Genomic DNA, 25,501 nt, shown 5'->3' on the forward strand with positions numbered 1-25,501 from the left:
CCGGCAAGACCCTTGCCGGGGCGGCTCGCCCACGCCAGCCGAAGTGAGACACCCTCGAGCCCGCCGACGCTAGATAAATGCGTCGGACAGGGCTCGGGAGGCACCTCCATGGTGGTATGCAGATCTTTGTGAAGACATAAAATGCTCAAGATCAAATGAGGATAGCAACTATCCTCACCAAAGGAACCCACGAGACCCTCGGCAAGATCTTTGCCGGTGACGTTAGCGCGCCACGGCAAGGTCCTTGCCGGGCCACCCAGCAAGACCCTTGCCGGGCCACCCGATGAGACCCTCGCCAAGCGCATCGGTGGGGCCACTGCCAGGCCCGCACCAGCCAAGTCTTCGCCACCGTTCGCATGCAGCTGCCGACCCAGCCAGCTGGGCAGGCACCTGCGTGGCAACATGCAACCCTTCGTGGAGGCTCCCCCACCGCGCCACCTCAGCTGCTTGCATGCCTACATGGCACTGCATGCACCGCTGTCCAGGGCGCGTGTCGAAGCGAGATGGAGCAGCGACGGACGGTACGGGCCTCGCCCCCGTCCCCAATAAAGCGGAGGGACACCTAAGCCTCGCATTAAATGCGTCTTGTCCTGTAATGCCAGCGATAAGCTCGCAACACTGTAGCACTTTCCACCTCCTGTGTGCCATTGTGGCAGCCCCTTTCGTCTATAAAAGGAGGCACGTGGCACACGGAGGAAGGATTCGGCTCTCTGGAACCTCGCAACACCTAGAGCTAGTTCAAGAGCTCAGGAACACTGAATAGATCCACCAAAGCAGGATCATAGGGTTTTACACATCTTTGCGGCCCGAACCTGGCTAAATCCCCGTTGTGTTGTCTACTAGTCCTGCTCTCCTCACGATCCCCGTGCCCCGCAACCGTAGAAGGGATTCCAGTGATCCCATAGGTGTCGTTTCCCACCGACATCTATGGCGCGCCAGGTAGTGGCTCGCAATTGTGAGGATCTGGCCTAGCAGTCGACCTAGCTGTTCTTCATCGCCCTGGCTCCAAAGAAGAAGATGACCATGGCGATCGGTTCGTCCAGGACCGGGTTGGTACTGGCGCGGACCAGCAGCAGGCCAGTTGCGGAGAGAACACATGGCGCGGCCCGCGAACATCTGCATCATCCCACTAGTCCCGGCCTGGCGAGTGGCGTCGTTCACACGCCAGGCGATGAGCCACCAGTTGCAGGCTCCGGAGGTGGAGTCGGGCCCCCCGCAGGCAGCGCGGGCCCTCCAGGGGTGCCACCGTCCCACCAGGAGTCGGCAAGGCGACCTCCAAGACGCCGACACCGACGCCCACGGTGCGCTCCTCTCAGGTTGTGCGTGATGAGCAGCGTCACCCTGCTGGTGACCATGCGCGCCGCCCTGGGAAGAGCCCCGTGCGTCCATCACATGAAGAAGAGGGCCAGCGTGCGCGCCGAGGTGCTGATGGAGGTGGCGAACGGCTGCCAGCCATGACGCAGCTCCTTCTAACATGGTTAGGAGTCGAGGCGCATCGCGGTCCACCCAGCCTTCGCCGTCACCCACGCCGGCGGAAGCCCTAGCGTGGGCAGCTGCTCCTCGATTTTCCTCCCGCCGTGGAGAAGCTTGACGAATGGCGGGCCACCGTCCGGAGCCTCGTCGACATCGCCAACAATGATGAGTTGCGTCCGGCGGGACCCGTGGGCCATCGCTCTGCTGGGCCACCGCATGCCAATGGAGATCGTGCCGGAGGCGATGCGGCCATGGTGCATTCCCCTCCTCCGTCTCGACAGCCTCGGGCGTCGGTCCGTCGCGACAACGCTCATGATGATATCTCCATCCCGACCCGCGAACTAACCGCGATCAGCGCCAAGTCCTTCGGGAGCGGGCTCATGAGGACGCTCGAACTACGATCGAGCGCCGACGTGACGCGCGCCACTAGTCGGACAAGCGGGCAGGGCCCGCTACGGACCACCCAACGCCGGGGGGCTACGACGGCCTACCTTACGAGGTGGGATGTCCTGCTTTCACCCGTGAGCTGTGGCAGTTCTAGTGGCCCTCCCACCGCACGTTCAAACCCGACGTTGGCGAGAAGTACAATGGCAAGACTCACCCGTCGGAGTTCTTCAGCATCTACACCATCGCGATGCAACCTGCTGGGGCCCGCGACGATAAGGTGCTTGCCAACTTCTTCCCGTTGGCGCTCAAGCCTAACATTATGTCATGGTTAATGCACTTGCCGGTGGATTCCATCTCTTCTTGGGCGGATCTGTGCCATGAGTTAGTTGGCGCCTTTACCGGAGGTCACCAAGCTCATGGACAGGCGAGTGATTTACACATCATCCCCCAGAAGGAAGGAGAAAACCTGCGCAAGTACATCCAGAGGTTCAACCGAGTGCAGTACAACATCCCCGACGTTCATCCTGCCGTCGTGATTAGTGCGTTCCATCAGAATGTGCGCAATCGCAAGATGCGAGAAGAGCTGGCGATGAACAAGGTTAAAGATGTGGCCGAGCTCTATGTTCTGGCCAATCGATGCGCTCATCCTAAGGAAGGAAGGAAGTACCCCGACAAAGACGCCGACGCGGAAACTGACTCCATAGATGACATCGCCACCCCTGCAAAGAAGGGCCGGCGCCGTAACAGGAAGCGCAGGAGTAAGACCGTGCTTGCCGTCGAGGGATCCGACGATACCGGTGCCACCAAGAAACCCAAGGCAAGTGACCGCAGCAAGGAGGTTGCCGGGTGTGCCGCTTGCCGGGCCTTGGCGGCTGCCGATAAGCCAGGAGGCTCCGACAAGCAGTATTGCAAGATCCACCACACCAAGGGCCATGATCTCCAAAACTGCCAGTAGGTAGAGCTGCTCGCCGAGAAGCAGAGAGCCGAGTATGAGCGGCAGGACAAGGAAAAAGGCCCAAATGGTGCCGAGGGATCCGGCAAGAAACATGGCGGCCAAGGAGGCCGCCGCGGCAAGGATAATTAGCAAGAGAGGCCCGCCCAGGGCCGCGATAAGAAGCAGGAAGACAATGATCATGACGAGGATGACGAGTCCGGCGACCACGAGTTTCAAAAAGCCACCGAGGCCATGTGCGTCGATGGTGGCGCCTCGCTGCACACATCCCACCGTCAACTCAAGCAGTGGGCGCGTGAGATCATAGCGGTGGAGCAATCGTTTGATGCACGGAAGCCGCTGAAATGGTCCAACACGCCCATCATCTTCGACACTGAGGACCACCCTGACCGCACCACTGCGGTCGGGTGCTTGCCATTGTTAGTTTCACCAACAATCCACAACCTCAAGGTGACGAAGATGTTGGTTGACGGCGGGGCCGACCTGAACTTGATCTCGCTTGTTGTGGTCAGAAGGCTGCAAATCCCTGATGGAGACCTCGAGGATATGGGTACGTTCCAAGGGGTTAACCCGGGGAGGAGCCAGCCAAAGGGAAAGATCATGCTGCCTATGACATTCGGAGGCGAGCTGAACCACAGGACGGAGAGGATCGTTTTCGATGTAGCCGAGATCCCCTTGCCTTACAATGGGACCCTCGGCCGCCCGGCGCTAGCCAAGTTCATGGCAGCTTCACACTACGCCTACAACATGCTAAAGATGCCCAGGCCGATGAACATCATCACCATCCCCTCCGACAAGAAAGATGCGTTAATCTGCGCCGACCAACTCTACCGGGAAGCAGTAACAGCAGCTGCCGCTAAGGCACCTGCTCCCGCCGACAAAGTCCCAGTGGAGAAGAAGACCAGCGAGACCCCTCACACCCACTCCGACAAGCACACCTCCTCGGGGTGTTGTGCTTCCGTTGAGAACGTGCCAGGGAGCTTCGCTGGCAAGAGCAAGAGGTCCAGAGCTAGACCACCAGAGACCAAGAAGGTGCCCGTCAAGGAGGACGACACGGGGGGAGCGTTCACCATAAGCTCCACCCTTGACAGCAAATAGGAAAGCGAGCTCGTCACCTTCCTGCGGGCGAATGTTGATGTGTTTGCATGGCAAGCTTCCGACATCCCCGGCGTTCCTAGGGAGGTGATTGAGCACCACCTTGCTGTTTGTCCTCATGCGCGGCCCGTCAAGCAGAAGGTCAGGAAGCAAGCTCTAGAGAGGCAGGAGTTCATCACGGAGGAAATCAGAAAACTAGAGGCGGCAGGCTTGGTGAGAGGAGTACTCCATCCAATGTGGTTGGCCAATCCGGTAGTGGTGCGCAAGGCAAATGGAAAATGGAGGTTGTGTATTGACTACACAGACATCAATAAGGCCTGTCCAAAGGATCCTTTCCCATTATCGCGCATTGAGCAGATTGTTGACTCCACGGCCGGGTGTGACCTCCTATCGTTCCTTGACGCCTACTCAGGATACCACCAGATCTTCATGACAAAGGAAGACGAGGAAAAGACAGCATTCATCACCCCATATGGTACGTATTGCTTTTTACGGATGCCTTTCGGGTTGAAGAGTGCTGGCTCGACCTTTGCAAGAGCAGTCCAAATTGGTTTCGAACCCCAGCTACATAGAAATATGGAAGCTTATATGGATGACATAGTGGTCAAAACCAAGGACAACAACGCTTGTGCAAGATCTGGAGGAAACATTTGGGAACCTGCGCAAGATCAACCTCAAATTGAACCCTGAGAAGTGTGTCTTCGGCGTCCCGTCCGGCAAGCTTCTCGGGTTCTTTGTGGCCCAGCGCGGGATTGAAGCAAACCCAGATAAGATCAATGCCATCGAGCAAATTGAGGCACCCAAACGGATCAAGGACGTGCGCCGGCTCACTGGTTGCGTTGCTGCCATGAGCCGGTTCATCTCCAAGTCCGTGAAGCATGCCCTTCCCTTTTTCAAGATCTTGAAGAAGGCAGGGCCAGTGGAGTGGACCCTAGAAGCCGAGGCAGCGCTGCAGGATTTGAAGAAATACCTCTCCTCTACCCCAGTGCTGGTTGCGCCCAAACCACAAGAACCGTTGCTGCTTTACCTAGCGGCAACAAATCAAGTGGTTAGTGCTGCACTAGTGGCGCAAAGAGAGGTCGACGAGAAGGCAGCAACAGTGGCAGAGCCAACAGAAGGCAAACCAAAACCCTCTCCGGCAGGGCTTGATCCCGGAAAGATTGAGTCCCCGGCGGGGGCCGGCGCCAGCACGACAGAGCCCACACTACCGGGTGAAGAGGCATAGAAAAAGAAGATGTTGCAGAACCCAGTGTACTTCGTCAGCTCCCTCTTGCAGGGGGCTCGGTCGAGGTACTCAGGTGTGCAAAAGCTGCACTTCGGCCTCCTTATGGCTTCGAGGAAGCTGCGCCACTACTTCCAAGCGCACGAGATCACGGTGGTCACCCGCCTCCCATTGCAACGGATACTACACAACCCAGATGCAACAGGGAGGATCGTGGAATGGGCCCTGGAGCTGTCAAGTTTCGGCTTAAAGTTTGAAAGTACCTCGACGATTCAGAGTAGAGTCTTGGCGGAGTTTGTTGCGGAATGGACCTCGACGCCCGACAAAGAGGTGCAAGAGACCACTCTCCCCGGCAGGGAAACGAGCCGCAACTAGATCATGTACTTTGATGGTGCCTTCTCGCTGCAAGGCGCCGGTGCTGGTGTGTTGCTTGTCGCACCCACCGGAGAGCACCTCAAGTATGTTGTCCAGATGCACTTTCCCCGGGAGATGTCAACCAACAACACCCCCGAGTACGAGGGTTTGCTTGCCGGTCTCAGGATCACGGCCGGCCTCGGAGTTAAGAAGCTCATCGTCAGGGGCGACTCACAGCTCGTCATCAGTCAGATCAACAAAGATTATCAAAGCCCATTGATGGAAGCTTATGTTGATGAGATGAGGAAACTAGAGGAGCGCTTTGATAGTATACAAGCGGAGCATGTCCCTCGGGCCGAGAACGACATCGCCGACTACCTGTCAAAGCACGCTACCCTCAAGCTACCTGTGGAACCAGGTACCTTTGTGCTTCAGTTAACCCAGCCATCCGTTGAGCCATCGACCGGGCAGAGCAAGCGGAGGAAGCTAGGCCCCAACAAGTACTTCCCCACTGAGCTCCCCGGAGCCGCCAGCAAAGATGTTGCCGTGGATGCCGACCCTACCGCGGGGCAACCGACTCCGGCAGGACCTCAGGTCATGGCCGTGGAGACGGCCACTCCCGCGGCAGAAGAGATGCCTTTGGTCCTTGCCGTCGAGCCACAGGCTCCGGCATGGGCATAGCATATCGTTCGATTCCTTCAAAAAGGGGAGCTTCCTGAGGAGCAGGAAGAGGCAGAAAGAGTAGCCCGCTGGTCTTCTCTATACCAATTTGTTGATAACGTATTGTACAGAAGAAGACCGAACGGGGTGAAATTGATGTGCATCTCCCGGGAGGAAGGACTAAAGTTGTTGGCAGAGATACATGGAGGCATATGTGGCTCCCACATAGGGTCGAGGGCCCTTGTCGGCAAGACTTTCCGACAAGGTTTCTTGTGGCCCACCGCCCTCCAGGATGCGACGACACTAGTAACCAAGTGTGAAGCGTGCCACTTCCATTTGAAGAAGCTTCATCAACCAGCTCAAGCCCTTCAAACTACCCCTCTCTCCTGGCCCTTCTTGGTCTGGGGGCTCGACATCTTGGGCCCTTTCCCCCGTGTAGTCGGGGGCTTTGAGTACTTGTATGTCGCAATCGACAAGTTCACAAAGTGGCCGGAAGTGGAAGTAGTGAGGAAGGTGACAACGCAGTCAGCCATCAAGTTTTTCAAGGGACTAGTGTGCCGTTTTGGGGTACCCAACAGGATCATCACCGACAATGGCACACAGTTCACGAGCCACACCTTCATGCAATACGTTGAGGATCTCGGCAGCAGGGTCTGTTTTGCTTCCGTGGCACATCCACGGAGCAACGGCCAAGCGGAGAGGGCGAATGCTGAAGTCCTGCGAGGCTTAAGGATGAAGACTTTTGACAGGCTGCACAAGAGTGGAAGGCGCTGGATTGATGAGTTGCCGGCGGTTCTTTGGTCGATCAGAACGACGCCAAATTGAGCCACCGGCCAGACACCCTTTGCCCTAGTCTACGGGGCTGAGGAAGTTCTCCCCACGGAACTCATATACGGATCACCTCGAGTGCTCGCTTATGATAAGCTTGAGCAAGAGCAATTGCGGCAAGATGACGTAACGCTCCTTGAGGAAGATCGTCTCCGGGCGGCTGTGAGAGCAGCACGCTACCAGCAAGCTTTGCGCCGCTACCATAGCCGCAAGGTTCATGCCCGGAGCCTTGAGGAAGGCGACCTTGTTCTTCGGCGCGTTCAGTCGGTCAAGAATTCCAACAAGTTGATGCCAAAGTGGGAAGGTCCTTATCGGGTAACGCGAGTCACCAGGCCCGGCGCAGTCCGACTGGAGACCAAAGATGCCATTCCAGTGAGCAACTCATGGAACATCGAGCATCTTCGCAAGTTTTACCCATAAGGCGCGGCTGCCGGGCCTCCCGGCAAGCCACCCTTTTGTACAAGCCTTGCCGGCAAGGCATGTAACCCTTTGTACAAAGCCAGGCGTAGACCCTGAGCATAAATAAACGAAGCGCTGGCGCCCTAAGTTATAGCATGCATGCTAGGTCGAGTCTCTTCCTCGGTTAGGGTTGATAGTGCTTAGCGGCGGCTAAACCCTAGCTTAGAGGTCGAGTGCGCGTCTGTCTGTTCTTCTCTGTCTTCTTTGGTTCGCAGGGTACATAAGCATTCTTGTCGAGCTATTTTGGAAGAAGGGAATGGACCGGCGTCCGAGCCCCGGTAAGCCTAAGTTGCCGGGGGCTACAAGAACAAGGATCCCTCCGCGGCAAGCCAAGGTCGCCGGGGGCTGCAGATCCAGATAAGTTCTCTATACCATATCATGCATTTCGTTATGGACTGGGATGCATGAAACCTTGTTCTGTCCCTGAGCTACCATGCTCCCCCTTTTCGGCACCCAAGGGTTATCCCCTGGGTCTGAATTTGGTCGTAGCCGTGGCAGCAAAGAAAAGGGGCGAGGAGCCTAAGCCCACCTCATCCCTGCCTCCGCCGAGAGCGCGAGAAAGGTCGAGCAAGGTGGGGAAACGGCAAGGCCTGTTGCCGGAAAAAAAGTGTTTGTCTTGAAGACAACAAGGATTCACTCCTTGTCATGGATCCCTTCCGCGAACGAAAATCCCGGCGAACATCCCTTTTTCATTAAAAAAACATCCCATATAGGTACAGTCCATACGAAATGAAAAACAAGAAAAAGGAGGATTACAAATTCTAAAACTAGCAAAGGCCCGAAGGCTTACAAGACTAAAAAGATATAAAGTGCCTGTAATCCCTTTCTTGTCCCTCTCCCCAAGAAATGGAACAAGAAGGCAGAAGGGCAAAAGGGGCACCTAGGCGAGCTACGAGTGGCAGAAGACACCAAGAGAACATCTCGGTGGCCGTCCAAGGGCTGGATGGTGATGGCGGCGCCGAAGGCAGAGCTCGAAGACGAGGCGGCAGGACGTCAACACGCGATGAAGGCGTCGGTGCTTGCGTACTCCGACTTGACGGCCTTGCCGCCCGCCCTCTTCCTCTTCCGCAGCCTCCCTACGCCAGCCGCCCAAGGAGACGACCTCGAGAAGTTGAAGGAGTCGGCAACACAGATGATGGGGTCGCTGGTGCCGCCCGGAGCGGCGCCTGACACCTAGTCGGACCCGTCATCCTGCCGCCCGCTGCCCTCGTCGTCGCTGCTGTTGTCTTCCTCACCACTCTTGCTTGAGGAGAAATCTTCATCATCGGAGGAGCTCTCTAGGCAGCACCTCACGCGGGTCCCGAAGTGCCCGAAGATCTTGACGAAGAGGAGGCCACCCTCCATTAGTTTGAAATGGAGGGCGAGCCCATCCGTCAAGCTGTGGAGGCGAGCGAAAGTCTTCCACCCTCGGTGAAGATACATGACGTGAGGGGAGGGGAACTCGACATCGACCCAGGTGCCACTGTTCCCGCAACCCCTCATGTGCAGCCGCAGCGCCTGCGGTGGATCCAGCTCCATCTCCCGCGCAAATGGAGTCGGGAGGCGAAGGCGACGGCGCGGTGGATGGCGCAACCTGACAAAGAATTCGCAGGGGTTGTCCCCAGCATGGCCCTCCATCGAAGGAGGGGCTGCTGGAGGAGGTGAGGCTGACCTGCCGCCCCCTCCTCCTCTCCCTCGGGCACCACGATGGCCTCGACCTCGCCCCCTCCCCCTTCCTCTAGCGGTCGGCTCCGCCACTATGAGCTCTTGGGGAGGAGCGATGCGCTGCCTGGCTGAGACCCTCGCCGCCATCGATGAAGCGTCGCCATGCCCCCTCGCCATGGCAGAAGAAGAAAGAAAACAGGAATGGGGAGAGGCAGATGGCGGAAGGATGAGGGGCACCGTTCTGCCTGCTCCCCTCTTTATAAAGAGGCGGGGGCGAGGCTCGGCCGCCCCCTCTGGACCAATCCGTCTTCTCAAAGTGACAGCAAGCGGGGCCATCGACCGCCCTCCCCGCTCTATTGAAGGCGCATGGGAATCAACCCGCATGCGCGCGACTACCCACGTCCCCTGCGCCTGTCATTCGCTCTGCGTTATGCATGCAGCGAATGTGGCGCAAGGGGCAGGCGCAGTGGGACACGTGCAACAATGGTTCCCGAGCAAGGGCAGTAAATGGGAGGCGGCCCTGCGGTCTCGAAGAGACACGCAAGCCACCTCTTTACTGTCCACCAAAAGGTGACGCCAGCATGCTCATGTCACGCGTTCAACACAGGTCGTGGGGAAGCACAGCGGACGGAAGAGTGGCCGCGGTAAAAATCCGCCCCAACTGCCCGCGCACCGTTCTGGGCCTGGCCCAACAACGTGTTGCGCCTATGTATGCCCCAGGCTCGGGGGCTCCTATGAGTGTACAAAAGTAGGGGCCCTGCTTTTGACCCCTTTACTTATGCACGGGCAGTTAGAGCCTCTTGCCACGGTCACGCATAGATATGGTAGAAAAGAGAAGCCAGAGAAGAAGCCAAAGCCAAAAGGTAAACAGAGCAACGACAAGAACCAAGGCCACAAAGATGAGGTAGGCATAGCAGGTTTCCCCAGCAAGGACCCTTGCCGGGGCACAGCAGCCCCGACAAGACCCTTGCCGGGGCGGCTCGCCCACGCCAGCCGAAGTGAGTCACCCTCGAGCCCACCGATGCTAGACAAATGCGTCGGACAGGGCTCGGGAGGCAGCTCCATGGTGGTATGCAGATCTTTGTGAAGACATAAAATGCTCAAGATCAAATGAGGATAACAACTATCCTCACCAAAGGAACCCACGAGACCCCCGGCAAGATCCTTGTCGGGGACGTTAGTGCGCCACGGAAAGGTCCTTGCCGGGCCACCCGGCAAGACCCTTGCCGGGCCACCCGACGAGACCCTCACCAAGCGCACTGGCGGGGCCACTGCCAGGCCCGCACCAGCCAAGTCTTCGCCACTATTCACATGCAGCTGCCGACCCAGCCAGCTGGGCAGGCACCTGCGTGGCAACATGCAACCCTTCGTGGAGGCTCCCCCACCGCGCCACCTCAGCTGCTTGCCTGCCTACATGGCACTGCATGCACCGCTGGCCAGGGCGCATGTCAAAGCGAGAAGGAGCGGCGACGGACGGGATGGGCCTCGCCCCCATCACCAATAAAGCATAGGGACACCTAAGCCTCGCATTAAATGCGTCTTGTTCTGTAATGCCAACGATAAGCTCGCAACGCTGTAGCACTTTCCACCTCCTGTGTGCCACTGTGGCAGCCCCTTTCATCTATAAAAGGAGGCCCGTGGCACACGGAGGAAGGATTCGGCTCTTTGGAACCTCGCAGCACCTAGAGCTAGTTCAAGAGCTCAGGAACACTGAATACATCCACCAAAGAAGGATCGTAGGGTTTTACGCATATTTGCGGCCCGAACCTGGGCAAATCCCCCTTGTGTTGTCTACTAGTCCCGCTCTCCTCATGATCCCTGCGCCCCGCAACCGTAGAAGGGATTCCAGTGATCCCATAGGTGTCGTTTCCCACCGACAAATTGTTATTTGGTGCCAGCGTTGAGCATGCACATTATATCTGGATCTTGGTTGATGTGAGACGATTATTCATTTAAATTAGAGAATAATGGTTGTTCTATTTATATGAGTAATATCTTTTGTGGTCATGCACCCCTGTTGAGTGGTCTATTTTTGTTGAATCTCGATAGTAGTGATACACATATTCATAGTGTTGAAGCCAAAAGATTGAAGTTTAATAATGATAGTGCAACTTATTTGTGGCACTGCCGTTTGGGTCATATCAGTGTAAAGCGCATGAAGAAACTCCATGCTGATGGACTTTTGGAATCACTTGATTATGAATCACTTGATGCTTGCGAACCGTGCCTTATGGGCAAGATGACTAAAATTCCGTTCTCTGGAACAATTGAACCAGATACTCACTTGTTGGAAATAATACATATCGATGTATGCGGTCCAATGAGTATTGATGCTCGTGGTGGGTATCGTTATTTTCTCACCTTCATAGATGATTTGAGCAGATATAGTTATATCTACTTAATGAAGCATAAGTCTGGAATATTTGAAAAGTTCAAAGAATTTTAGAGTGAAGTGGAAAATCATCATAACAAGAAAATAAAGTTTCTACGATCTGATCATGGAGGAGAATATTTTATGAGTTTGGTCTTCATTTGAAACAACATGGGACAGTTTCACAATTAACGCCACCTGGAACACACAGTGAAATGGTGTGTCCGAACGTCGTAATCGTACTTTATTAGATAAGGTGCAATCTATGATGTCTCTTACTGATTTACCGCTATCATTTTGGGGTTATGCTTTAGAGACGGCCGCATTCACTTTAAATAGGGCACCATCAAAATCCGTTGAGACGACGCCTTATGAACTGTGGTTTGGCAAGAAACCAAAGTTGTCGTTTCTTAAAGTTTGGGGCTGCGATGCTTATGTGAAAAAGTTTCAACCTGATAAGCTCGAACCCAAATTGGAGAAGTGCGTCTTCATAGGATACCCAAAGGAAACTGTTGGGTACACCTTCTATCACAGATCCGAAGGCAAAATCTTTGTTGCTAAGAATGGATCCTTTCTACAGAAGGAATTTCTCTCGAAAGAAGTGAGTGGGAGGAAAGTAGAACTTGGTAAGGTAACTGTACGTACTCCCTTATTGGAAAGTAGTTCATCACAGAAATCAGTTCTAGTGATTCCTACACCAATTAGTGAGGAAGCTAATGATGATGATCATGAAGCTTCAGATCAAGTCACTACCGGACCTCGTAGATCTTCCAGAGTAAGATCCGCACTAGAGTGGTACGGTAATCCTGTTCTGGGAGTCATGTTACTAGACCATGATGATGTCGGATTTCGGGTTCCGGCAGACCCTTGAGGTTCGAACACTGGGGTGCGCACGGAGATTACGCCCTCCACCTACCTATTCCTCACTGAATCGCTAGGATCTAAACTACGAAAAGATCAACACAAGAGACACAGAGTTTATACTGGTTCAGACCACCATTGTGGTGTAATACCCTACTCCAGTGTGTGGTGTGGTGGATTGCCTCTTGGGCTGATGATGAACAATACAAGGAAGAACAGCCTCGCGAGGGTCTGTTCTTGGCTGGTGCGATGAACTGCTAGGAGGAGTTCAGTCGCCCTATCTCTCTCTCTTTCTATTCTGGATGTATGCCGGATACCAGATACCAGATGCCAGATCTTCCGATACCTCTTCCTCTACCCTGGGGGTGGCTAGTCCTATTTATAGGCAAAGGCCCTGGGCCTCTTCCCAAATATTGAGCGGGAAGGGCGCCAACAGTTGGCCATTTTGAAGGGGAACAACGGGTACACCTATCCTGACTAAAGTTGGTCCGCGCCTGCCAAAGGCTCTAGCGGTGACGCCTTCTTGGGCTCCACAATGACTTCCTCCCTACCGTTGGGCTGGTCTTGGTCTTGTTGCACCGAAATGGATTCCTTTGCTTGATGCGCTCGCCTGTGCTTGCTCCCTTTGCACCAAAGAGGAAAGGAGGACACTGCTGTGGCTGGCACCCGTCTGGCGCCCTTGGTTGTCATGGCTTGCGTCATGGGCACCTCGCGAGGTACCCCGCCTTGAACTCTCCGCCTTCTCGCGAGCCAGCCTGATGAGGCCGTGCCTGAGGAAGCTCCCTGTCGTCCGCCCCACGAGGCTTGGCCCCTCGCGAGGGTCTTGAGCTTGTTCTGATGAAGATGGGCTGTGCTGGGCCCCCCTTTGAGCCACGCCGCAGGACGCAGGCAGGCAAGTCTGGGGACCCCCGTTCCCAGAATGCCGACAGTAGCCCCCGGGCCCACGGCGTGCCCGGACTTGGCCGAGCAGAGAGACGAAAGGGCAAGTGCGAAGCGTCGCGGGCCCTAACAGCCTGCGGCCTTGGGCGCCGTGTGGCGGTTGATTGGATGTGGGTGCCTCTGCAACTGCGTGGGTTGATAAAGGAGCGGCATCTGCCCCTTGCCTTCTTTGCTTTCTCCAATTGTTGCTCAAATCCCCTTTCTTGCGCCTCTCTTCCCCACCTCCGAAATCTTCAGATCTATTCTGCCCGCGCGCCCTAGCCAGACATGGCACCTCGCCAAGCCCCGGCCGGAGCTTGGTACTCGTCCGCCTTGGACCCGCCGAACTTGTCGGAGGCGAGCCTTGCACGGGTGCGCTAGATGGTGGCGGCGCAGGGCATCAACGGAGTGAAGGTGTTCAAGGCCGGCTCTGCCCTCCCTGAAGGTCAAGGGAGCACCTTCTATCCGCTCTTCGTGAGCACCATTGTCGCCGGTCTGGTGCCTCCCTTTTCTGAGTTCTTCTTCGCTGTCCTCCGACACTATAACCTTCAAGCTCTGCACCTCCATCCCAACTCCATCCTTCTTCTGGCAATCTTCGCCTATTATTGTGAGGCTCACGTAGGGGTGAAGCCCTCAGTGGCCTTGCTGCACCACTACTTCTCCCTCCGGACCTCCCGTGGTTCCGTCTCTGCGTGTGCGAGCTTCGTCGCATACGGAAGCTCCATCGCCATTTCGAATCCTGGGAAAAGGATCGAGGGCTTCAGGAGCAAGTGGGTCTTGGTGGATGCTGGGCGCATCCACCCGCGGCTGATCCTGCCCTCGGGGCACCCCGTGAGCTCCGATGACTGGTCCTGAGTGGAGCTTGTGGATCCTCGTGCGAAGCCGGTGTTGGAGAAGATGGACGCGGATCTGAGGCCGGCCAGCATGGCGGCGGCAAGGCTGACTGGTGCATCGCTGCTGAGGGAGTTCTTGGAGCACCAGCTGGCTCCGCTCCGCCAATACTCACTTCCGATGTGGAGGCCTCACCCGAGCCCCACAGTCTTGGCCGATGAGGATCTGGCTGCGGTTCTCCAGTCTTTGGTTGGGGGTGATGTGGCGAGGTTGGAGGGTGCTCCTATGCCCCTGTTCCTCCGTGAGGACTGGGAGCAAGTGGTGGGGCCCATGCCCACCTTCAATGGGGACGGGCCCGTGCCCGCGGAGGATCCCGAGGACCCGGTGGACGTGTCCTCCGGCGACTCCAGCGAAGAAAAGGAAGGAGGGGAGCGGGAAGAGGGGGCTGACTCTGAGGCAGAGTCAAGGGCTCCCCCCTCCGGTGTAGGTCCCATGCCCTCCGCCTCTCTCTGAGCGATGACGACGAGGATGATGACGAGCAGGGCGGCGGGAGCCTGCCCCCGATCTCGAAGAAGGACCGGACCGGGCTGATCCCCCGCGGGTCTGCCCCAGCCCTGAAGCGATCCACACGCGTGTCTCCTGCTCCCGGGCTCCTTGAGGCTGACCCTTGCAGCCGGCTCTCGGGTTTCAAGTACGGCCGGAGGCTGCTTGAGCCCGCAAGCGATGACCTGTAAGTGCTTGATTGCTGTCTTGTTTATTGTTTTGTTGCTGAGGCTTGACGCTTGTATCTCCCGACTAGGCCGGCGCCCGCGACAAAGAAGTCGAAGGGAGCTCCCGAGGTTCCATCCGTGGCAGCGCCTATGCCCGTGAAAGAAGGTGACCGTGACGCACGGGCCTCTCCTGCCCGTGCGCCCTCGCGGGGCCTGGCTGAGCCGACTGGGGCGAGCTCAGCCCCCATGGCCCAAGCGACTCCCGAGGTGCCCCTGCCCGATGCCGCCACCTTAGCCGTCGTGGCGCAGCAGGTTCCACCTCAGGATACCGTGACCACGCTGCTGTCTTCTCCTCCTACTCCTCCGACTGCTGCTTCCTCGACCACTGTTCTGGATCGCGCTGTTGCCGAACTGGACCGCCTGCGGCAGGATCTTCTGGGCGCTGACCCTCATTTAGTGGCCGGGCCCTTGGAGCTAGCTTCTGGCTGGATTCGCTCTGATGCTTCAATTAGGGCGGCGCTGGTCCAGGCTTCGACGGCCTGCGATGAGGAGAAGCAGGCCGTCCTTGGGGCGAAGGCTACCCGCGATACCGCCTTGGGGGAGGTGGCTAATGTCCGAGGTCGCTGCGAGGCGCTGGAGAGCGAGCTGAAGGGCCTGCAGGACCGGCTCGCTGAGGAGACCCGCCTTCGTCAAGAGCAGGAGGAAGGCATGAAGGCTTGCGAGGCGGCCGTCAAGGACCAGGACGCCAAGCTCACGAAGCGCCGTGACCGCCTAGGCGCGCTGGAGCAAGAGCTGGAGGCAAGGAAGGTTGAGCTGGACGGCAAGGCACGGGTTCTTGCCGAGGATCGCGTGGCCTTTGCGGAGATGGAGGAGAAGGCTCGCGCTTCACTAAAGACACTTTTATGAGAGCGGCCTAGAGAGTCCGCTGGCCGGTGAGGAGGACGGCCCCTCCAAGCTGCTTCCCTTCTTGGTTCGTGCTCTTGAAGATGTCACCCGTGGCCTTGGCCCTACGGCTGAGGCCGAGGCACGCGTCTTGTCTTCTGCGGCGCTGACGCGGGTCTTCACCCACATCTATCTTCGCGACCCCAACATCTACCTCGACAGCCTGCTGGAGCCAGCGAGCGGCGAGCACGCCGCTGCCGCTGTTGAGGCCGTGAAGGGTCATGCGGAGGCTCTGCTGGGGAAGTTCCGGGCCTTCAGCACCAGGCCGAAGCGGAGCGCTGCCAGCCCTGCAGCTCCACAAGGCGTACCCGCTCCACACAGCTCCACCGCCGGCAAGTGACTTCGTTGTGGCTCCCGTCCTGCTTTTAGTTTCTGCACATGTATCATGCCTCGGGGAGGTGTTAAAACTTGCATTTGGTGCTGCGATAACAGTATGGACTATAATATTTGCTTTTGAATTCCTTGAAATTTGTGCTATTTCCTTCCTACTTGCTTATGTCCTACGCCGGCAGAGCCCGGCCCCGCGCATACCTCAGCCGCCGTTAGCCCTGACCGGAAACCAGGACGGGACCAAGGAGTGAGGGGCTACGTGACAAGTTAGGCTCCTGAGTCGCGATGCTCAGGAGTCCCCCTTGGTGCTCGAACAACAAGTAGGGAGGTGAGATGTGGGGGTGACTCCTTAGGGAGGTGAGATGCGGGTGGATCTACCGTTCTACGTCTGCAGAGCCCGGCCCCGCACATACCTCAGCCGCCGTTAGCCTTTCAGAACTAAGGAGTGAGGGGCTACATGACCAGTAGGCTCCTGAGTCGCGATGCTCAGGAGTCCCCCTTGACGCTCAAATGGCGTTCGTACCTTGGTTCCGCTCGGGGAGGGACGCGCGACGAACCAGGCCCGGGGGCCTGGCTGGGTGGCGTGTGTCTGGGCGTAACCCAGGCGTAGCCCCCGTGCCCAGCCCCCTCGCACGACACTCCTAAGGGGAGGCGTTGCGATGAGGCTAGACACTGAGCTCTGGGCTCCCTAAGGTTGATGCGGCCCGGGGGCCACCCTCAGTTGTTTATCACCAGCGGGGAGCATAGCGCTTCCGTATGTGTACGTGCATAGCCGCTCCTCGGCAGTGTCGTCAGCCAGCGCGGAGCATGGTGCTTCCACTGGTGCGTGGGAGGGGGCTCCCCTCCGGGAGGAGCCCCCGGGATGTATACAGCCCCGCCCTAACACGTGGCTGGCACGATAGGGCTTGACGAGGTGTATCTGGGCACCCGTGAGCCAGCGCGGGACTCACGGGGCCCTACCTCAAGGCGGGTTGCGCCTGGCTCTAGGCCTTATCTTGGAGTGTGTTCCTGCAAATTTGGCTAGATGCCGGTGCTCTACGTCCTCGGGTCCCGGCTCTCGAGCTGGTCTCAGCCGTTGCTGGCATGCGAGGTCGCGATGCCATGGACAAGACCAGTGGGTGAGGGCTGGAGAGCCGGTAGGAGCCCTGAGTCGCGATGCTCAGGCACCCCCCTTTAACGCGCAAGCTGGGTCAGATGTTGAAACTCTACGTCCTCGGGTCCCGGCTCTCGGGCTGGTCTCAGTCTTCGCTGGTATGCCAGGTCGCGATGCCGTGGACAAGACCAGAGGGTGAGGGCCGGAGAGCCGGTAGGAGCCCTGAGTCGCGATGCTCAGGCACCCCCCCTTTAACGCGCAAGCTGGGTTAGATGTCGAAACTCTACATCCTCGGGTCCCGGCTCTCGGGCTGGTCTCAGCCATCGCTGGTATGCCAGGTCGCGATGCCGTGGACAAGATCAGAGGGTGAGGGCCAGAGAGCCGGTAGGAGCCCTGAGTCGTGATGCTCAGGCACCCCCCTTTAACGCGCAAGCTTGTGACATCCAAGAAGAAAAGGTACCGTGAACAGGCACCAAATAACAAGCATGATGGGTCGAAAGCATGGCCCTAAGATAAATACAAAAGGGGTACACACCACTGGGACTGACCCGAGCGGCTTGGGGATAATGCAGCCCGAGGGGCGCCCCCAACAAAGTAAGCTAAGAACATGAAATAAAAGGGATACACGCCGCAGGGACGGACCCACATGGCCTAGGAATAATTCGGCCCTGAGGGCGCTCCCAGCTGGAAATGAAACTTGAAAGATGTCACCTGATGATGCTGAAGACGAAGGGATGTTGACGTAGCAGACTCGGTGGGCTGCGGTAGCCGATCCTCACGAGCCCCCAGGCCCAGGGGCCTCGGGAGGCTCCGGAGGCGCTGGTGGCTCCTCTCAGACCATCTCCATCTCCACCAGGGCTGCAGAACGCCTGACCTCTTGAGCCTCCAGGATGGCCCTCATGAGGCGCTGGTACGCGACAGCCGCATTCGGCAAGCCATAAGGCATGCGAACGTAGCTGTGGGGCGGACCCTCGCAGCGTCCCACTTGCGAGGGCCAGAAGCGCTCCTGAGACGCAGCTTGGTTGAGCCCTGGTATGTTGATGCAGACGCGCAGCCCACCATCCTCGCCTAGATGGGGGGCCACAATGGTTAAGTGGCGGCTGCCTCTCATGACTCTTGACTCCTGTAGCTCCTGAATGGCCTTGCTGACGAACTCCTGAGGGTTTGGCCCTCCTTGCCTTGCTCCTTCTTGAGGGAAACATGCTTCGAAACACGCCTCCATGTGGTGACCAAGCGCCTCCCTCGTGACCTTTGCGAGGTCGGCGGCCCTCTAGCGGAGAGCCCCCGAGCCCTGCCTGAGGGGGGCGCCGGGCGCGCCTCCCTATGCGATAGAAGGAGGTTCCCCCTGAGCAGGCGCGGGCCCTGAGGGGCCTGCCTCCTGAGGGGCCGGGACGGACGATGTCTTCTTCTTCTTGGGGGCGGCCTCGAGAAGCTTCCTACTTCCGCGGTTCGGGTCTTCTAGTGACGCGGCCTGAAAGGCTTGCTTCAGGGAGCACACTGCGTCTCTCTCTTCGCAGGGCACCGTGATGACTCCGCCACTTCCTGGCATCTTGAGGACGTTGTAGCCGTGGTGGGTTACGGCCATGAACTTGGCCAGCACTGGGTACCCGAGGATGGCGTTGTACGGCAGGCGAATATGGGCGACGTCGAAGTCAATGAGCTCGGTGCTGTAGTTGTCGCGTGCCCTGAAGGTGACAGGGAGGCGAACCTGCCCGATCGGGACCGTGGAGCCGTCGGTGACTCCAGAGAAAGGCTTGGTTGGCTGAAGCTAATTGTAGGGCACTTGGAGATTGTTGAATGTTTCCACGGACAGGACGTTGAGCCCTGCCCCACCATCGATGAGGGTCCTGGTGACTAGCACGTTGCTGATGATTGGGAAACAAAGCATCGGGAGGACTCTGGCTATGGCTGGCACTTGAGCTGATCCGCAGAGCTGAACGTGATGGCGCATGCCGACCACCTGAGAGGGCGTGTGTCCTCGAGCTTGGGAAGGGCTGCATTTACTTCGCGGGCGAACTGCTTGAAGATGCGCTGAGAGGCTGGGGCTTGAGCTCCGCCCAGGATGCAGGCGATCACGCGTGGCTCCTGGAAGCCCCTAGCCCCCTCGTCCTGATGACGGTCCTCGTTTCTTCTTGGCTGCGACGGCAACGGAGGGAGGCCTGCATTCCCTTGTGGGAGATCCTCGCGAGGCTGATCCCTCCAGCCTCCCTCGCGAGGCGGGTCCTGCCAGCGATCCTCACGAGGTTGGTCGCGCCACCCCTGGCATGGGCCGCGATCTTCCCAACGTCCTGCGTTCCTTCCTCCTCCCCGGCCGTAACCCCGGTCGTTGTGGTCGGGACGTCGGCCGACCCTTCCTTCATGCACGGCCCGGAGCTCTTGGCATTCATTGGTGTTATGGGTGTGGAGGTTGTGGTACACGCAGTACCGACTGCCCTTGGAGGATTCGGGCTGATCTCTTCCCCGCTTGGTGTCTGGCTCTGCCGCGAGCACGGCAGCCCCCTTGCGCTTCACGTCCTTGGCTTTGGGCTTCTTCTCTTCTGGATCTGCGGCTGGCAGCTCGAGGAGGGAGAGGCGCCCCTCCTCAGCCCTGGCGCACTTGGTTGCCAAGTTGAACAGCTCCAAGGAGGTGCACAGGTCTTCATGCATCGCCAGCTCCTCCTTCATCTTGACGTCGCGCACACCGTCGGAGAAGGCTGAGATGATGGCCTCCTCGGTCACCTTGGGGATCTTGAGGCGCGCGTTGTTGAAGCGTTGGATGTACTTCTACAGGGTTTCCCCTGGCTGCTGCTTGATACGGCGCATGTTGCTCACGGCGGGTGGCCGGTCGCGAGTACCCTGGAAGTTGGCGATGAAGTGGGTGCGCATCTTGTCCCAGGAGGAGATCGTGCCTGGTGCCAGGTTCAGGAGCCAGGTGCGGTCCCCGTCCTTGAGCGCCATGGGAAACCAGTTCGCCATGACCTTCTCGTCTCCGTTGGCGGCCTCGACGCCTAGCTCGTAGAGCTGGAGGAACTCTGCAGGGTCAGTTGTGCCGTCGTAGCGGGGAGGCAGGTCTGGCTTGAACTTGCCGGGCCACGCAACACTGCGTAGCTCGGGGGTGAAGGCGCGGCAGCCTGCTGTGGCCACAGGAGGCCTTAGGCGACGAAGAGCTTGGTCCTATGGGTCCCCATGCGCTGCAGCTAGGAGCAGCACGGGGTCTTGATTTGCCGGAGCAGGGAGTGCTCGAGCAGCTTCTCGAGGGCGTGGGACTTCTTGGCATCTCTGCTCCTGCCGCGCTGGCGCCTGACGAAGCGGGTTCCGCTCAGGGGCCGCGTGCCTTGGAGCCAGGGCGCCTTCTCGAGGGGGAGGCGGCTGAGGCGCCCCGAGAGCTTCATTGCCCGCGCAGGGCGGGGCGCGGTGCGGTGAGAAGGACGGCGCGGGGGAGCCCCCAGCGGCGCGGACGAGCTCGGCGACTCGGTCGAGCCACTCCTCGTAGACATCGTCGATTGGGCGGTAGCGCAGGAGCTCGTTTGCCGCGACGAGCGCAGCTCGAGCCTCCATGGTCGTGCGGGGTGCGCAAGACGAGGAACCGGCAGGGGTGAGTGAGGGTGTAGCTGTGCGGTCGTCTCGCCTCATGGATGGGTGCTGGGACGATGCTTGCTGCTCGTTCCCTGCCGGGCCGGTGGCGGCATTGATGGCAGGTGACGGGGAACGATGGGGGCGCCCGCCGACGGGGGCCGTCTGGGCGACGCGGGAAGCGAGGGCGGCTCGGCGCGGGCCCGACAAGCGTCTGACATGGACGCGATGGTCGGAGAAGAAAAGGGCGACGGGAGGCGAATTCTGGCGCACCCCTACCTGGCACGCCAAATGTCGGATTTCGGGTTCCGGCAGACCCTTGTGGTTCGAACACTGGGGTGCGCGCGGAGATTACGCCCTCCACCTACCTATTCCTCACTGAATCGCTAGGATCTAAACTACGAAAAGATCAACACAAGAGACACAGAGTTTATACTGGTCCAGGCCACCATTGTGGTGTAATACCCTACTCCAGTGTATGGTGTGGTGGATTGCCTCTTGGGCTAATGATGAATAATACAAGGAAGAACAACCTCGCGAGGGTCTGTTCTTGGCTGGTGCGATGAACTGCTAGGAGGAGTTTAGTCGCCCTATCTCTCTCTCTTTCTATTCTGGATGTATGCCGGATACCAGATACCAGATGCCAGATCTTCCGATACCTCTTCCTCTACCCTGGTGGTGGCTAGTCCTATTTATAGGAAAAGGCCCTGGGCCTCTTCACAAATATTGAGCGGGAAGTGCGCCAACAATTGGCCATTTTGAAGGGGAACAACGGGTACACGTATCCTGACTAAAGTTGGTCCGCGCCTGCCAAAGGCTCTAGCGGTGACGCCTGCTTGGGCTCCACAATGACTTCCTCCCTGCCGTTGGGCTGGTCTTGGTCTTGTTGCACCGAAATGGATGCCTTTGCTTGATGCTCTCGCCTGCGCCTGCTCCCTTTGCACCAAAGAGGAAAGGAGGACACTGCGCTGGCTGGCGCCCGTCTGGCGCCCATGGTCGTCATGGCTTGCGTCATGGGCACCTCGCGAGGTACCCCGCCTTGAACTCTCCGCCTCCTCGCGAGCCAGCCTGATGAGGCCGTGCCTGAGGAAGCTCCCTGTCGTCCGCCCCACGAGGCTTGGCCCCTCGCGAGGGTCTTGAGCTTGTGCTGATGAAGATGGGCTGTGCTGGGCCCCCCTTTGAGCCACGCCGTAGGCCGCAGACAGGCAAGTCTGGGGGCCCCCGTTCCCAGAACGCCGACAGATGAACCTACGAATTATGAGGAAGCGATGATTGATGTCTACTCCACAACCTTGTTCTTATAGACGTTGTTGGGCCTGCAAGTGCACATGTTTGTAGGACAGTAGCAAATTTCCCTCAAGTGTATGACCTAAGGTTTATCAATCCGTGGGAGGCGTAGGATGAAGATGGTCTCTGTCAAGCAACCCTGCAACCAAATAATAAAAAGTCTCTTGTGTCCCCAACACACCCAATACAATGATAAGTTGTATAGGTGGACTAGTTCAGCGAAGAGATGGTGATACAAGTGCAATATGGATAGGAGATAAAGGTATTTGTAATCTGAAATTATGAAAACAGCAAGGTAACTAATGATAAAAGTGAGCGTAAACGGTATTGCAATGATAGGAAACAAGGCCTAGGGTTCATACTTTCACTAGTGCAAGTTCTCTCAACAATAATAACATAGATAGATCATATAACAAGCCCTCAACATGCAACAAAGAGTAACTCCAAAGCCACTAATAGCAGAGAACAAACGTAGAGATTATGGTAGGGTACGAAACCACCTCAAAGTTATTCTTTCGGATCGATCTATTAAAGAGTTCGTACTAGAATAACACCTTAAGACACAAGTCAACCAAAACCCTAATGTCACCTAGATACTCCATTGTCACCTCAAGTATCCGTGGGCATGATTATACGATATGCATCACACAATCTCAGATTCATCCAACCAACACAAAGTACTTCAAAGAGTGCCCCAAAGTCTCTACCGGAGAATCGAGAAAACGTGTGCCAACCCCTATGCGTAGGTTCATGGGCGGAACCCGCAAGTTGGTCACCAAAACATACATCAAGTGGAACGTGATATCCCATTGTCACCACAGATAAACACGACAAGACATACATCAAGTGTTCTCATCATAAAGACTCAATCAATAAGATAACTTCAAGAGGGAAACTCAAGAGAGTAGAGGGGGAGAAACATCATAAGATCCAACTATAATAGCAAAGCTCGGGATACATCAAGATCGTGCCATAGAGGAAACACGAGAGAGAACTTGAGAGAGAGATAAAACACATAGCTACTGGTACATACCCTCAGCCCCGAGGGTGAACTACTCCCTCCTCGTCATGGAGAGCGCCGGGATGATGAAGATGGCCACCGGTTATGGGTTCCCCCTTCGGCAGGATGCCGGAACGGGCTCCCGAGAGGTTTTTGGTGGCTATAGAGGCTTACGGTGGCGGAACTCCCGATCTATCTTGATATTCGATGTTTTTAGGGTACATAGGCTTATATAGGTGAAAGAAGTCGGTCGGGAGGTGCTCGAGGGTCCCACGAGACAGGGGGGCGCGCCCAGTAGGGGGGGGGGGTGCCCCCTATCTTCTGGCATCCTCGAGGATCTTCTGACGTAAACTCCAAGTCTCCAGGATGATATTCTTCCCAAAAATAACGCTGTCGAAGGTTTCATTCCGTTTGGACTCCGTTTGATATTCCTTTTCTTCGAAATACTGAAACACGCAATAAAACAGCAATATGGGCTGGGCCTCCGATTAGTAGGTTAGTCCCAAAAATGATATAAAAGTGTAAAGTAAAGCCCATAAACATCCAAAACGGGTAATATAATAGCATGAAACAATCAAAAATTATAGATACGTTGGAGACGTATCAATGATGAGCCCAGATTCCGCGAAATGGCTTGACGCCATAAAATCTGATATGGGATCTATGTATGAGAACAAAGTGTGGACTTTCGTGGACTTGCCCGATGATCGGCAAGCCATAGAAAATAAATGGATCTTTAAGAAGAAGACCAACACAGACGATAATGTTAATGTTTACAAAGCTCCACTTGTTGTGAAAGGTTTTCAACAAGTTCAAGGAGTTGACTACGATGAGACTTTCTCACCCGTAGTGATGCTTAAGTCTGTTTGAATCATGTTAGCAATTGCTGCATTTTATGACTATAAAATTTGACCAATGGATGTCAAAACTGTATTCCTGAATGGATTTCTGCAATAAGAGTTGTATATGATGCAACCGGATGGTTTTGTCGATCCAAAGGGTTCTGACAAAGTGTGCAAGATCCAGCGATCCATTTATGGACTGGTGCAAGCCTCTCGGAGTTGGAATAAACGCTTTGATAGTGTGATCAAAGCATATGGCTTTATATAGACTTTTCGAGAAGCCTGTATTTACAAGAAAGTGAGTGGGAGCTCTGTAGCATTTCTGATCTTATATGTAGATGACATATTGTTGATTGGAAATAATATAGAATTTCTGGATAGCATAAAGGGATACCTGAATAAGAGTTTTTCTATGAAAGACCTCGGAGAGGCTGCTTACATATTGGGCATCAAGATCTATAGAGATAGATCAAGACGCTTAATTGGACTTCCACAAAGCACATACCTTGATAAAGTTTTGAAGAAGTTCAAAATGGATCAGTCAAATAAAGGGTTCTTGCCTGTATTACAAGGTGTGAAGTTGAGTCAGACTCAAAGCCCGACCACCGCAGAAGATAGAGAGAAAATGAAAGTCATTCCCTATGCTTCAGCCATAGGTTCTATAATGTATGCAATGCTGTGTACCAGACCTGATGTATGTCTTGCGATAAGCATAGTAGGGAGGTACCAAAGTAATCTCGGAGTGGAGCACTGGACAACGGTCAAGAACGTCCTGAAATACCTGAAAAGGACTAAGGATATGTTTCTCGTTTATGGAGGTGAAAAAGAGCTCGTCGTAAATGGTTACGTCGATGCAAGATTTGACACTGATCCGGATGACTCTAAGTCGCAAACCGTATATGTATTTTTGTTGAATGGAGGAGCTGTCAGTTGGTGCAGTTCCAAGCAGAGCGTCGTGGCGGGATCTACGTGTGAAGTGGAGTACATTGCTGCTTCAGAAGCGGCAAATGAAGGAGTTTGGATGAAGGAGTTCATATCCGATCTAGGTGTCATACCTAGTGCATTGGGTCCAATGAAAATCTTTTGTGATAATACTGGTGTAATTGCCTTGGCAAAGGAATCCAGATTTCACAAGAGAACCAAGCACATCAAGTGACGCTTCAATTACATCCGTCATCAATGTCGGAAGGGGACATAGAGATTTGCAAGATACAGACGGATCTGAATGTTACAGACCCATTGACTAAGCCTCTCTCACGAGCAAAACATGATCAACACCAAAGCTACATGGGTGTTAGAATCATTACTATGTGATCTAGATTATTGACTCTAGTGTAAGTGGGAGACTGAAGGAAATATGCCCTAGAGGAAATAATAAACTTATTATTTATTTCCTTAATTCATGATAAATGTTTATTATTCATGCTAGAATTGTATTAACCGGAAACTTAGTACATGTGTGAATACATAGACAAAACATATAGTCCCTAGTATGCCTCTACTTGACTAGCTCGTTAATCAAAGATGGTTATGTTTCCTAACCATAACCATGTGTTGTCATTTGATGAACGGGATCACATCATTAGGAGAATGATGTGATGGACATGATCCATCCGTTAGCTTACCATTATGATCGTGTTGGTTTCATTGCTACTGCTTTCTTCATGACTTAGACAAGTTCCTCAGACTA

The sequence above is a fragment of the Triticum aestivum genome, chromosome 1B (assembly GCF_018294505.1).
Source record: "Triticum aestivum cultivar Chinese Spring chromosome 1B, IWGSC CS RefSeq v2.1, whole genome shotgun sequence".
Lineage (NCBI taxonomy): Eukaryota > Viridiplantae > Streptophyta > Magnoliopsida > Poales > Poaceae > Triticum > Triticum aestivum.